This window comes from Catharus ustulatus, chromosome 9 (assembly GCF_009819885.2).
Source record: "Catharus ustulatus isolate bCatUst1 chromosome 9, bCatUst1.pri.v2, whole genome shotgun sequence".
In the NCBI taxonomy this organism is placed as follows: Eukaryota; Metazoa; Chordata; class Aves; order Passeriformes; family Turdidae; genus Catharus; species Catharus ustulatus.
The window spans coordinates 12337456-12353663 of NC_046229.1; the positions used below are offsets into that span (position 1 = coordinate 12337456).

The 16208-nt window shown below is 38.3% G+C and overlaps 1 protein-coding gene across 1 annotated transcript in view; it reads left to right on the forward strand.

The window, feature by feature from the left end:
• ST6GALNAC3 (ST6 N-acetylgalactosaminide alpha-2,6-sialyltransferase 3) overlaps positions 1-16208 on the forward strand; it is a 211427-nt gene that overhangs the window by 20195 nt on the left and 175024 nt on the right. The window lies entirely within an intron of this gene.

The window sequence follows — 16208 nt, forward strand, 5'->3', positions numbered from 1 at the left end:
TCACAGTTCATTATAAGTGATTTATTGAACATATGTAAAGCAGTTTAGTAAGCTATGTTCTGCCTTTTAAAACAAATGCATTGTTAGTAGGGCTTGGTATTGCTAGAACTTTTAAATTGTTTGAACAGTGTCTATAAGCTACTAAAGCATCACCAGAAAACACAGGTTTGTTTGTGGGGATTTTTTCTTTCTTTTCCCAGATCCTTAGAAGTCATTGTAGGTGACATTTAAAACATTTAGTCAGTGTGAACTACAGAAAGCACCACACTACAGACTTGCTGGTAAAAGCAGTTGTGAGGAATCATCTGTATACATTAGTATACAGTAGTATTGTTTTCTTAGGCAGCAACAAAGAATTCAACATTGCATATGGAAAAGATGACACTAAGACCTACTTCATAGGAAACCAACATCTAGGAAAACAATGCATGTGGCACTCTGACGTTTTGAAAGTTATCCTGCCTTATATATTCCAGCCAAGGATGGTGGTTGATATATTTGAAGATGGGTCATTACCTTTCTCTGAGAATAATTTAATTTCATTTTTTTTGTATTGCAAAGAAAACAGTTTTTCTGCTTTAGAGGCCAGAGCAGTCTTCAGTTAGAGAAAGAATAAACAGGGCATATTCTCATATTCAAGCTAATCTTCATGGTTGTGGCTAATATTATTGCTAACTGGGCTGTGAATTTCCAAAAGAGCTAGTCTGTCTGCCAGAATAACATTGGTGAAGGAAACAAGAACCTGGAGCAGAAATAGAGTCAGAAACCCAAGGACAAGGTGGGGCTGGGAGCTGCACAGTCTCTGCTTTGGGCAAGATCCTTATCCCATTCTAGCAGTCGTCTTTTTGTTTCCTTTTGCAGCAGTGCCATAATTAACAGATTTAATTACTACATTTCTTGGCTGACCCTCAAACTATTTTGAACCTCATCCAGCTTGTCTCATCACCCTGCCAGTGTGCCCTTATCTTGTGGGAGCTAAAGGAGTCTGATTGGAGCTCCATGAATGGGACTTGTGGAGGTGGCATCTGAGACAGCTTTTAAGCATACTGTGGATGCAAAAAGTATTTTTGTTGACATCATAAAACCTACTAAAGGCCTTGTCTGAGGCAAGGCTATGGGACTACAGAGCTGAGTATGGATATTTATAAGCAGCCTACGAAGTAGAAAAAACCCCACACTTCATTTTGATTGCTGTTCTGTGAAATGGTGTATATCACACATGAATAATTCATAATTTGAAAGCTTAGCTGAAAGTACCTTCAAAATGTGCAGCTGTGTGTGGATTGTGCCCCTGGTTGTTTAGTTGTTGGTTCTTTTTTTTCCTTCTTTTTTTTAAACAATATATGATGAAAATTAATTTGGACTTGTAGTATGGAAGCAGAAACAAATGTCAAAATATTTTTTCAAGGACTATATCTGGAGAGAGCATGCAAAATTCTAAATGCAATACCACATGCATGACAGAAGAAATAAGAGTAAACATGAAAAATGCTTTCTCTATGTTCTCGAAGCAGAGGGAGCAGATAGTGAGAGTGTTGGAAGCATCATGTAGTGCACTGTTATCATTACTGAGAAACAGCATGGAAATGCAGGAGATTGTTCACTCCTTCAGATAAAAATGAAGATACTTGTATTGGCAGGATATGTTTGCATGCAAAACATAGGTGAGCAGGAATAATCAATTTCTGCACACCATTCCATGTTCAAAAAGTGGTCTACAGCTCATAAATTTAAGCTGCTTGATGAGGTATTATAGATTTTTGCCTCTGTCTTGTGGTTTCTTAAAAAACTTCAAAACAAAAAAACCAACCAACCAACCAAAAAACAAAAAAACCCCAAACAAAAACCCCCCAAAAACAAAAACAACCCCACCAAACCCCTGTGTTTGTAGAACATCTTTCGGTAACTTTTGCTCTCCTTTCAGTTTTCCTTTGCTTTTGCATTTCCCACAAGTAGTTGCTGTGCAGTGTTGCCAGTACAAATTTTCTGCACCCCTTGTTAAACTAATGATTTGAATGTGTTGTCCTGAAATCAACATATAGAAAAGTGCTTTAAGTAAAGGAACATTGTAAAACACTGGATTCCTTTCAGTTAATGAGTTAACAGAATAAATGGAGTTGGAAAGGACCTACAAGGGTCATCAACTTTTGACCCTGCACAGGACCATCCCCCAAATTCACATCATGTGCCCCAGAGCACTGTCCAAATGCTTCTTGAACTCTGTCAGGTTGGTGCTGTGATCACTGCCCTGGGGAGCCTGTTCCAGGGTCCAACCACCCTTTGGGTGAAGAACTTTTTTCTAATACCTGACCTAAACCTCCCCTGACACAACTCAGGCCATTCCCTTGGGCTTCCTCACTGGCCACCATGGAGAAAAGATCAGGTAGCTCAAGCATGGAAGAGAAATACTCTCTCCTGTTCATACCTTTGAATTCTAGTTTGACTGTACTGTGATGTTATCTTACAGGCATTGTGAGCACACAGGAAATTATTAGACCTGTTGTTGTTATTGGTCATAATTTGAATTAATCCAGGACATCCTGTTCAGTCCTTTGTATGCTAAATTAAAATGTCCAGCCTGACAGACAGTTTGATGTTCCAGTTATGTGCAAATCTGGCTTGTTCTGTCCTGAGTCCCTTCTGTCTTCCCCTCCTGCTGGAATGTAAAGGCTCTTTGGGTGATTTCAGTGAATTCAGTCTTTAGGACTCCTTATTATATTTTAGTGTGTCAATTACTGACTGAATAGCTCAGTAATTTGGCTTTTTACGGTCCAGAATTAATTTTGTCTCATTTTGTGTCGTCTCCTCCCAGCTATTTCTTACTGCTGTTAGCAAAATCTGCTTTCTTTCTGATTCAGCAAATGGATATGCAAAACCCTGAAATAATTTTCTCTTTGGATGGTGACAAGAGAAATGCTGCCCACCGTGTTGGCTATGACACATAAGGGCTTGAGCCCCGAGCTTGTGAAAGTCAATGGAAGAAGCTCATTGACTAGACTGGATCTTAACTCAATCCTCTTGCCAGCAGAAAAGGAAGCTCAGTGGTATAAGAAATCTTGCATGTCTGATCTTGCATGAGAAAATATTTGTGCCTGATACATTAGGAGATTTGTCATCTTCTCAGTAGTGTCAACACAACTCAACATTCTCAAGACATTGACATTATTTGGGTTAGATTTCACCTTGTGCCTTTTATTCATTTCTTCTGTGAATATTCTATTAACCCGTCTCAGAAGCTTCGGATCTTTGTTTTATGCTGCTGCCTTGCTTTCTCCCCTTTTTAAAATGGTGTGGTATTGACAGATGTTACATCAAGACTATTTGCTATGGATTTGTCTTGTAGCTGTTCTCTTGGTTTGATTTTTCAGTCACCCTGCACTTTTCCTTGGTTCTGGTTTGTCTGTTGCTCTCCATATTTCTACCACAAACACAATCCTGCTTTTTTAATATAGGAATTAAGGTTGGTGGTGAACTGGAGTAAAGGCTCTTTGATTCCTGATGGCAGAGACCACACAGAAGCATGGTGATAGGTGTGAAAGGTGCACACAGCACAGTGGTAAAATCTGCATTGTCCAGGTCTCTCCAGTCTCTGGTAGATGTGTGTCTGTGCCACAGGAGCTTCCCATCTGCCACAGAATGTCCCAGAAGATGCCTAGGAGTGGTGTCAATCTTTTTGGACTATACAGGACACATTTCATAGCAACTGCAGTCTCTGGGTTTGGTTGTTTGGCTTTTTTTTTTTCCCTCTCCGGTAATCTGTTGGGCATTTTTGCCAGACAGTCTTGCTTCCAGAGCGTGGATGGAAAGAGTTGTGGGGAGAGCGGGGAGAACAGGTTTGGGTTTTATTTCCGCCTTTTGACCTGCTTCTGCCGGTCATACATCTACTGCTGTTAGAAGAACTGAAATCCAGGTCATGAATCTTAGAAATTAGGAATATAAACTGAAAATACTGATTAGTTGCAGAGCCTGAATATGAGGGGGTTTTTTTGTGGTTTGTTACTGTCCTTCCCCAGGAGGCTGGTGAGAGGTGTAAGGAGGTGTCAGTGATAGTGGGTACCCACTAATTAGACAGCTGAAGAAGAGCCACATTCAGATTGCTGCCAGATGTTTTTCTCTGCACAGATTTTCAAGCTGTGAAGCCAAGGCCCTGCAAGGACTGATAAGGCTAGGCATAAAGTATTGGAGATGGCAGCATGTTGGCCCAAAGGGTTGCAGTACAAAAGGCTGTCCCGCTTGGAGTTTAAATTAAAAATTGCAGGATTGCTGGGACTCAGCAATTTTTGAACAGAAGTTTAAGCATTTAGGCAGACAATAAGAAATATCCTTGGTGCCTGATTTCTATTTCTCTGATATCAGAGAGAATTTAGATCATAGGAGGCTGTGTGTAGTTTCTAAGGCTCCCAAGGCCCCTGAGTTGCTTTTCAAGTATCTTACCTGAAGTGATGTTTATTTTTGAAGGAGATGGTTTAAACAGGTACTTGTAGATATGACTGAGCATTTTACAGCTGCTGTGTTGGGTGCTTTGAGCAGTGAGATGTGGAGATCTGAGCCCTCCTGATCCCATTTCTGTGCAGGTGCCTTTCTGTGCATTGATGCCTTTCATATCATAAGCAGCTCTAGCCCTGTGCTCGTGGAGTTTGATGCTCCAATCATCATGAGGACTTTAGAATATCATTGTAATGATAAGGAGGGAAATTACACTAATTCACATACAAGCCTGGCTGTGAAAGGTGAGACTAAAGGCCTACTTGGCAGAAATAAAAGACCAAAGCAAGCATCAGACAATTTTCCCCTTGCAGTGTTCCAGCTCTCAACAATTCTGGAGGGCAGAGCTCCTGAGTCAGTAATGGTTTCTGTTTATTCCGTAACCCTTAATGAACTTGGTGAACTTGCACAATCTGCTCATGAGCCCATGGAATTTTATTGTATACTGTGTCAATGACTGCCACATTCACAGGAAGCACCTCTAAATTAATTTGGTGCACCTTATTTCTGTTCTTGAAATGGACACTGAAAAACTATCCCTCCTTAGCCATTTCCTACCACTATGAATACTTTTTCCCCAGCTACTTGGAACACTGGGGAAGGAAGATATCTGTGCACTCTAGAAAAGTCTACCATTACTTTAAGAGAAGCTTCTCTTTCAGTAAAAGACAGTTGTTTGCAAACCAAGTGCAGATAATACTGTACCGTAGCATTCCATCTGATTGAATATGCCACTCATCTGGGTAACATCTCTAGATATTGTGTAGCTCCTGTTGTATTTAAAGAGGTTGATGCACTTTAAAGCCCAAATGTGGCCCTTGGAGACAGGGAGTTTGTTGCTATGTAAGTAACCCATGTTCTCATTATCTGACCATTAGGCTGGGAGATGGGAAGTTCTGCATTTTAATCCTTATTCAGGTTGTTTTCGTAAATGTAAGACAATCTGCTTGTATTCCCATTTCTCAATTAACATCCCCCCCAGCAAATTGTGTAGAGACTGGTATGTTCTTTTGTCATGAGAATCAACCAGGCAGCATTTTGTAAACACAGAAAGGCATTCTTTAAGTAATTTTGATATTGCTGATTCTTTGTTTTCTTTTTAAATGTTTTTGATAATACTGATGTTAAACTATCTTCATATGTATCTGCATTAAGAAGACCTTGTAGTAAATAGTAGAGTACTGGAAAGGCTATATGTTACATTTAAATATTAGAGAATTTTTCAAAGTTATTATTCTGTTGAAAACTTGCAAATAGTGTCTGTAACCTTCAAACTGTCTTTTCAAGTCACATTTTGGCTAGGAAGATGAAATTGTGGCATCTAATGGATATAAATACTTCAATACTGGGCATATTAAATAAAGAGATAAACATCAATATCTGTTGCTTGTGAGCAGTGGTTTATAGCCTCCCATTGTCTAGAAAATGTATTTTCTTAACTCTTAAAATCTGACTTTTTGATCTTTTTCCAGGTATTCAAAAATCTTAAGCTTTCCAGACAACAACTTAGATATTTTTGGGCATATATGAAAAATTACACTCTGCTGTGAAACCACTTTTTGTTACTATACCCACTGGTACTAGATCATATCCCTGGTAGAAGAGTTTTGTTGATGAAAAATACAGTCGAGAAACAAGAATGATAGGAGTGCCTTTGAAATAATGAGGAAGAGTTGTAGTTAACAGATCCATCTATACATATTTTGAAGCTCCCTTGTCCACGAAAAATAGTCTCCATTCCAGTTCAATAATGCTATATAGCTGTGCATTTATTTTAATGCCATGGCAAGTCTAGACTTATTAAAATACAGCTCTGGATCAAGGAGAGGCATCCTCCATTCCAGTCTCTGTGGATGGGGTCAAGTGACCTGAACTTTTTTGTTCTTGAAATTTTATCTTCTGTCCTTACTCGAGGATAATCCTGAGCTGAAAAAAAACCCACACAAAATCAGAAAAAAACTCTCCCAAAACACTACCACCAACATAAGACCCCCCAAAACCCAACCCCCAAACAAGTGTTTGAGAAGTTTTGAGGGAATAGTGGAAGATCAGTGTAAAATAATTGGTTTTTTACATCCTGCTTGTGAGCAAGTTGAAGATCTTTTTTGCAGGAGTCCATGCAGAATGGCATGTTTTAAAATAGCATGGAATGCATCGAAGTCTTTCTATCCCTTAAACATCTATGTTTTTGCAAGGTGTGACCTAGATTCCTCACTTCTTGCCTACAGCAAAGCTTTTCTCTGTGCCACATAAAATGAGGGTTTAAGAAAAGCTGCCCTGTAACCTGTCCTTGCAGTGCAGATCCCTTTTGGAAGAATTCTGGAAGTGTCACATGCTTTCTAATTGCTTTCAGCCATTTGTAAGGCCAAGGGAGACCTGTCTGTAACAGCAGCTATTTTCTGTCCTAGTAGAAAGTTGCTAACTAAGTAAGATACTGGATCTAATTCTCTTAATTCTTGGAATAATGTCAGAGGTGGTCTTGGTGACGCCTGTGATCACTGCAAAAAAATATTTACTTACAGCTCCAAGATGGCAATGCATATTTATTTTTTTATTTATTTATCCTGCAGTCTCCTTTTCATTGTTTCTTGACGAATTCTCAAAGGCATTTGTTGCATGTAGCAATCGGAGGGAGGTTATTTTCCAGATAACTCTTGTATTTCCACTTGGCAGCTTTAATATGACCTTTGTCCTAACCAGGTCTTAAGCTTTTTCCATAATTCTTAACAACTGAATGTTTCATTCTTTGAAACTCTCTGACTTCCATTCCATTTCATTGACCTAGATTCTGGTGGGTGGGATGATCTAAGCTGCTGTCTACTAAAGCCTTAAATACTCTCCTTTGTAAAAAGAGAAAATTATTTCTTAGCTTCTTGTTTAGAGAGTAGTCAGGAGAAACAAATTCAGATGCTTTTTTAACTTCAATTTTCATGCCTGGGGAAGTGACCCAGCTTGGATTTTGCTTGGAAAAGAAACAAATAAAAGTGTAAATTGGGTTTGCTGAGGCAGCGGACCTAGGAGAGATATGACAGCTCTGGGCCTTGTGCTGTGGACACCCAAGGCCAGGGGAATTGTTCTTCAGGCAGCTGGTGACAGTGACACTGCTGGGCTTTAAAAATCTTTGAGGAAAAAGTGATGGGTGCTGCTCATAATGTGCTGTCTGTCAGTCTCTGAAGTCCTGGAGGAATGTTACTATGGCTTTGGAGATAATCCAGGGCTGCTGTGTGTTTACATTTGTTTTGCCTTTTTCACTTATTTTCTTTACATTTTTATTATCCCACCTTAATTCTTTTTCCTTTTGCTTCTCGGTGTGGTTTGTTTTTTTCATAGTTACTTTTCCCCCATGTCTTTTGTCCCAACTTGTAAGCAAAACTAGGAAGGCATTATAGAGGTGTATTAAAATATTGCTGTGGCTATCAGGTGACTAAATACTTCTGCAAATAAAATCTCAAAGTTCGGAGGACATAATTCACAGTTTGGTATATGGGTTGGAAAAAAGCAAGATGATAAACTTGCTAATAAAAAATGAAGCTTCCCTGTTTTTGACAGAAATAATTTACATATGCTATTATCTGCCTCTCAGTGTTCACACGGGGAACACTAAATGCAAATATTACCGAGGTCTGGAAGAGAGCATGTAATAATGAAGGATGGATGTGTGTATGAGAGAAAGTGAGGTAAATATTTGGACTGATCCCAGCCCACTTCTGGTTTTCTTACAACACTGAGGATATGGACAGGGAGGAAAGACTATTGATGGATTAACAACTGCACACATGTTCCATTAGGATTCAGTCCTTTGTGGGATGAGAGGACTATCTTTAGTGTCTTGGCTTATGGCCAGAAGTCATCTGAAGATTTAATGAAATTTCATGTTATTAAAGTAGGAATCTGGAAAGGCAGTGAGTGGGTCTGGGGTATGAAGGCACTTGTAAAATAGATAACACCTTTTGTTATAAATAGCTCTTAATAAACCTTGGTGTTTATGTGTAGTATTTTCTCTCTGGGAATCTCTCTGGTGACAGACATGCCCATATCACAACAGACTGTGGGGAAGTTGTGCATTATTTTTCATTAGATCCAGCCCGTGTGTACTGGTGGCTGTAGCTGATCATTATTCTGCATATTCATTCTCATGTAGAAGAGCTCATATTGAATTGCAGTTGTCTTTCTCCTAATTTTCATGGTTAGCCTCTTGCATGAAAGGGTGTCCGCAGTAATTTAGTTTCGAGGTTTGGTTTCATTTCTTTTTTACAAAAGTGAATATCAAGGATGACAGAACTTGTATTTTCTGTTAGCCTTTCTTAGCCCTTTGCTAGTGCCCTGCAGCATGACATCCCATTTAATTCTGTTGAGGAAAATTAGTGCAGAGTTAGAAATAATGCTGCTTCATATTTGTTTTTATGAACACTTTCACCTTTTTAAAAGCTTTGTCCTATAGAAGCCCCTTGAAATATAAGGCAGAAATAAATGTGGTTGTCATTCAGTAGGACAATGTAGCATTCTACCTTGTGTGTCTTAAGATTTTTCTTTAAGATGTGAGGAATGATTGTTTATCACTTCTCTTTCACTTGTAATGAATGGCAACATTTCTAATAACTGTAGATTCTCAATCACATCAAGTGTTTTTTTAGTAGTTTTGTCAACATAAATGCAGATCTAATTACATGCAGATTCACTTTTTGATACCTGTGAAGAGATAAACACAAGACAAAAAGCATTTATTTTTAGGAATAATAATTTAATAAGGGTGCTGGAAGCATACTAACCCAACTTCAGGTTCCCTTATTAAGTGTCTGCAAAGGAAAAGAGTTGCCAGCACTATGAAGTCTCTTCAATCAAACCTGAAGTTTTGTTGTGCAATTTAGAGCCTGCTGTTAGTTGTATTTAATTTAATAGTGTGGTGGAAAGTATACTTTTGAATGATATCTATTGCTAAAGATTCTGTAATTTCTGACACAAATGTTTGCAAGGCATTTTCAATTGTTTCTCTATTCATATGATAATCAGGCTGCTCAAGAGTTGCTAATTATTACCACTGTTGTTTAAAGAATACAGTGAGCAAAAGCATGCCTGTGACCAGATGCTTTTAGAGATGTAAGCATTAAGATGATGAAGCTCACATATTTCACAGCACATCATGTGCAGGGAAATGATTAGAAAGCAGTTAAGCCCGTCTTATCAACCTTCTGGCTAAAAAGAGAAAAAGTCTGTGTTTGTAAGCAACATGATAACATTTTAACCGAGAGATGAATGTCAGCATTTCCATAAATCTCCAATTTAGAAAATTAAAATACTGTGGGGGACCATAAAGGGCTAAAGCTGACAGTATAGTTTCAGTTCTGTGCTGCTACAGAAGACAGGCTGTCAAGGACATTCAGTTTAATTGCTAGGAGAAGGCAAGCACAGAATTAAAAGAATGAGTAACCCTAGTGATGAGGATTTCATGTTCTGTGTGGATTTAACTTGTAAACTCCTTTCCTCTCTCTGCCTTCATTTATCTCTCTACCTTCACTTCAGGTCCTTCCATCTGCCTCCTTCCCTATTTGTTTTTACCACTCTTCCTCAGTAGCTCTGAGCCTGCTCTTGTGCTGATAGCAGCTCTAACAGGCAGCATGTGCGTTTTCCCTGGCAAATCTGATTTTGCTCTGGCTGCTCGCATTTGGGGCTTTTAATGAGCACCTGCCAGCTTGCAATCTGTGGCATTAGTCAGTATGTTACCTTCGGGCAAGTGTCTGAGATGCCTTTCAGTCTTCATCTTCCTCTGTGACAAAAGATGCTTTGCTAGCGACATTCCAGTGAAAACAGACCATTATTTTCTGGAAAGTTCCAATTGCTGACTGTCTGATTTGAAGATGGACAATGAAATGTAAGCTGCCTCTCAATTCGACTTCCCTTTTTTCAGTTTTCTCCTATCAGCTTCGAAGTGTTGGCTGATATTTAGTTATTATTTTTATTAGGGTCTGGTGTGTGCCAGTGCTGCAGCCTGGAGGAAGTATCGCTCCTGCAGAGCTGAGTAGGGAAAACACTGGAGGAAACTATTTAGGAGACAACATAATAAGGAATAGATTATTTTGCACTGATTTGGCTTTGACTTTGCCTGCTCGTGTGTCCGTGAGAATAGAAATCCAGTGAAACAGGTTGGAAAAAAAGAATTGCCTGTCAGAAACGTGCAAAGTTACAGGGTGATAAGAGGGAATGTAATTACGTTGTTGCACTCTTGGAACTCCATCATGTTTCAGCATTGCACACAGTGTCTGACAGTGCTCACACAAGAGGGCGCTCCGGGAATTTTAAAAGAAATATTAGGCTCTGTTAGGACTCTTTACATGCATGTGTATTTTAATGTGCCGTTTTCAAAGCTCTCGTGCTTTTACTAAGGTTCAGTCTCCGAGCCTTAGAAAGCAGTGTCTCCCTTCTATATTTACCCACACAGTAATTAATAGAAATAACTGCTCTTATTATGACTTTTAACTGCTAAATCCACTTGGTGAGAAGGAATGATTGGCAATGAATGTGAACAGCATAACCATGCAGATTTTGTTAAGAGCTATGTAAATAGTGGGTATTTACTCTCGTGTAAGATGTAGTATTTGAGTAATGTCAGTCAGAAACACAACGTAGTTTTCATTTTCTGACAAAGCAAATCCTTGTATTGGGAAAACACTGTTACATTTCTAGTACCTGGAGAAAAACACCTGCTTTTAGGCTAATGCAGAAAAAAGACGTTGAAAAACCAGAATCTCCAAAGAAAATCACAGTGGGAATATGGTGCTGTGAGGGGTTTTGTTTGTTATTGTGAGGGGTGGGTTTGTTGAGTTTTTTGGTTGTTATTTTTTGGTTTGCACATTAAAGTGTTCAGCCAAGATCACTGTCTTGGGTACAGTCAGAACAGGGTAGGACATCTAGCCTGTGGCTAAACTTGCAAGGCAATAATAAAGTGTGGTGATACACTTGTGAAAGGTGGAAATTCCATTTCTTGCTGAGTTTGTCTCCTCTGTTGTCACTCAGGTCTGATGCCATTTGAATGCTCACTTGCCTGGTTAGAGCTTGAGCTGGATAATGCGACGCTGAAAGACCGTGTAGGTCAATTAGCATCACCATTACCAGTTTCCATGCTAAGAATGGTTAAGTGTTGGTGAGAGAGCACCGACTTTCTGGGAAGACAGATGTGTTTAAATCTGGTTCTGATTTTTTTGGAGCTCATAGGAGCAGACTCTCCAGAAATGCACTCCCTTTCCCATGAATTACTTCCTACCTACACTGTTTTAAAGGGAGAGCACTTGCTTAGCAGAGCCATAGCTAAGCACAGGTGTTAATGGATTAATTTTGCAATGCAGTGTTCTTCAGAGCGTTTTGTGAGTATTGAGACAGACAATATTTTTCTCCTAATGTCTGGGCATGCAGATTTGTGCTGTGTCTTTCAGGACAGGAAACTGTGGAGGTAATCTGTCTCACTCTCACTTACCTTCCCAGTGAACTATTCCTTGTTTTGCAAAATTAACATGTAAACAACCATAAATAATCCCACTACTAGTGCTACAGCTGCACAGTCCTGGTAAGTTTGAGTATATTTTTCAGTGTCTATTAATGTGGGTGATTGCTTTTAGGAAGATATTTAACATTCAACCTCTATTTTCCCCTGATAATGAGTTCTGTGGCCTACTAAGCTAATGTGTTAAAGAGTATTTGCTGTTAATTCACTTGTTTTGCTTCTTATCTTCTGTCTTTCAGATTCAGGGACTGACCTTGTTCTTCACCTGTTGATAGGCTTAGAGGCCTGGACAGGATCTCTGTCATCACCCCTGTGATCTTGCCTGAAGCAGGATCAGCTGTATTTGGTCCTTTGGGCTGCTGATTGTCTAAATAGTTCCCAACACCTTCAATAAGCCAGACCTTGCAGGCTAAACTGCTGTATTTCATTACAGTCTGAAAATGTCCTTATCGGTCTTGCTGAAACTTAATCCCTTTATTACTTCTACTTTTATGTGTTTGAAGCATATCACATTGTCATCTCTCCTTTGAATTAATGGAAGCATTTACCCTAGCCTTTCCCAATACTTTTTTAGAATCTCTGGTCTGATCTTCATTGCTTATGATTCTTTGGATTCCCCGTTTTGTTTCCTTTTTTTTGATGTGTGATGCTCAGAAGTGAGAATGATATTTTAACTGATATTTTACAGTCTTGTGGTAGAACAAAAGTATTTGCAGATGCTTCTGTATAGAGATCCTATGTGACGCTTACTCAATTTCTTTTTTCAGGGCAGACAGAGATATTTTAAAATTGCAAATTGCTGATTGAGTCTTTAATAGAAGTATATTTCAGTTTTGCTCTTTTCATGCTCTTAATCAAACTTCCAGTCTGATGAGTCCAGTCTTAGGTTTCGTTTATAAGCAGGCTAACTCCTGATTTTTCAGTCAGTTATATGTCAGTTATATGTTTTACTGTCATAGAAGTCCAATTTTTCTGTTTCCTCTAAAATGAGGATACCAGAACTGACTTTGTATCATTTGCTGTCAGTTTAATAATATCTTAATACTTTCAGTAGTTGCCACTCCTTCACAATGCAAATCACTCACTTTATTTATCTGCAGTCTTTAATCCACCATGAACAGGAACTGTAAAATCCAGAGTTTTGGTTTGGTTTTTTTGCTCAGTTTTTTTCTCTTGTAGTTAGCCTGGAAACTAGCAATAATAGTTTGAATTTCTCTCTTCTACATATATTACACTCCTCAAAGTTTCCCTTTATCTTGTCTGGCAAGAATTGAGTTCATGATTGAAATTTCTCTAGTACCTAGCCATCTTCTTCCCTTAACCTAAGTAATTAGATGTTATGTTCACGTGTTGTTGTTCTACTCTTAGACTAGTGTTTTTCCCTTTTCAATGCATTTTTGAGCATAGCAGTAAGAACAAAGCATAGGTTTTTTTGTTATGTTGTTTTTTGGTTTTGTTTTTTGGATTTTCTTTGAGGAGGTGGAATAGATTGAATGTTTTTCAGCTTCTCGATCTGTCTGATCGAAGTGAGTCTTGTTAAAAAACAGCTTGCCTTTTCCTGTTTGTTTTACATGATGTGCTTTTCACCATGAATTGTACCAGTTCTTTTTTGATTCACATTTCCTAAATCTCTATTTTATATTTTCTGATCTGAGGCCCAGGCAAGCACAACACATGAGAAACAATCAAAATGTTAATGTAATTTTCAATTACTTTAAGCCCAGCCCTAGTGCTCTCTTCCTAGAGAATGACCTTCATTTTTGTCCCTGCAGGGAAGAAATCTTCCTTAGGCAACTATAGGCCATAATATGCTACTGTTTTTCAAGCAGAATTCCCCATTGATTTCTTCAGGGAGTTCCACTTAAAATGCGACATCACGGCAGAGCTCAGTCTAGTTACATATATCAAATGGAAGGATGCAGTTCACATACATTTTTGAATCCTGTGTCTAAGCTGCAGTGGCCACTAGAGGGAATGAGAGATCTCAGACGTTTACATTTCAAAAGAAACATTTTTTTTCTCTGGTTGTTTTTAGATTAATCTCTAAGAAATAGCTGCTAATCTATATTAGCTCTCTTTTTTTAATTATAGGAAAATTATTCATGTGCATAAATGTTTATGATTTTTATCTCCACTGTGTTTTTCTAGCTCTTCAACAAAAATCAGGTTGGTCGCAGAAAAATATTTGCAAATCATCAGTAAAAACATAAAAATAACGTGATTAAAGGGATTGTGATTCAAGAGATGTGTTCCTTTTCTCCCTCTCAGAGAGCCCTGGAGCTACTGGCAAAATACTGGATTAGTGTCACAAACTGTCGGGGCCTTCACTTTCAATACTGTCAGACTGTTTATGCCAGCTACTAATGACTATAGAAGAGTAGGCATTTTATGTTACTGAAAAATCTAAATTGCATTCCAGACAGGTTGACACTGATGCTTCAAATTGTGGGTTTGCAAGATGATAATTCCTAACCTCAATAGAAAAGAGGTGTCAGATCTAGTTTTATTAAGGGACTGATTGTGCTTCGCATTTTAACTCTAGAATGCTACAGAAACAATCCACTCCTTTTGGCTCTAAAAGTATTTTCCCTTCACTTTTTTTTTCTGTAAGTAAACATAGTGTACATAAGGAAATGTATTCCTTTAAGTTTCAAGTTACCCATTCTCTATAAGCATGACTTAATCTTACATAACCTTAATATTTTCTCTATCTTAGCTGTCAACTAAGCATGAGGATGTTCAAAAGAGATTGCTGCTCCAAAAAATGAGAACTTCTTTTGGGGAAATAAAAAAAGGCACTTTCTGGATTACCCTAAGATTCACTCAAGTTTCTGTGGTTCTTTGTTTGAAGAAACTGGGGGAAGAACTAGCAGTGTTAGAGCAATTTAGTGTTTTTCCTTGTTTTTCCATATAAGGTAACAGAAGCACATGTATGAGTAGAAATGACAAAATAGTGTGAACTTTGTCCTTCACATATGCAGAATGCTATGATGCTAAATGGTTTAGGATCCTTAAAAAAAACCAAACCAACCAAACAAAAAACCCCCAAAAACCAAAAACCCCAAAATCCCCCTAGTTATGTTCTACAACATTTGTTGAGGTTCATATGGATTCTAGTCCCATGTACTTCAAAGGATAGACATCCTGAGTGTGTAATACACCTAACACAACAAGCCAAGTTGTTTAAATACCCCTTTTGAAAGGGAGGAGGATTGATATTGGTGAGAAAATCCTAATAATGAGAGCTTTTGGGGTGTTTTGATAGCAGCTAGTGTAATAATGAAAAGTGGTGAGCATGCTGTTATAGCCTTTTCAAGATGAATAATGTTACACTTAAAAAGAGGCTTAGGATGAATTTACTGATAAAGCAAGCTTTTATGAGGTCTTCCATATATACAATACTTACTGGCATGCGACCAAATTATCTAAAAGAAATATATGCATGCCCTAAATTAAATAACTTTAGGCTGTCTTATGACTTTCAAAATACAAACTAATTTAAGAATAAATCTCAGTATCTTTTGTCCTGAAATAACTCACCTAACCTCAGTATTTGTACAGTGTATATTTGGATCACTTGCGAATATTAACATGATCCAAATTGTTGCCCTGTGCAAACATGTACAAGGCAGTGTGAGGTATAGTCTGTAGTCTGATGGAACTTAAAATGCCAATTAAAAATGATGACTTATTTAATGCCAACAGGCCATACCCTGCAGTGCTTACTCAAGCAAAATTGTAATTGACTTCAGTGGGAGGTTTGCTGAAGTGAGAATGGCAGAGAGAGGAAGAGGCATAAGCAAAGGCACGACCTCAAATATTACTCCAGGCATCAGAAGGGGCAGCATTTTGTACCCCTGGCACCATCGAGGAGCCTCTCTTGCTTACAGACCAAGATTGAAAGAACAGGGATTTCTCTTCTTTGCCTATCTGGGTCTCCCTGCATTTGTAGCTCACTTTAGGGAACGTTTTTGGTGAAAGCTGACTGTTCATTGAAAATTGCAGGTTTAATGACAAAGAAATAACTCATGAGCTTGTATGTGTTTTCACAAATGGACATAGGATAATGAAATGGGGAGTATGACATTAAAGGGAGATGACATTAAAAAGTACCCACAAAAGTAAAACTTTGCAAGAATCTGTTTAATTTTTTCTAGAAACAAGATACCTCAAGAAAGCAAAGTTACAAACAAACAAAAAAAGTGATTTCCATCTCTGTTGGGCTGTA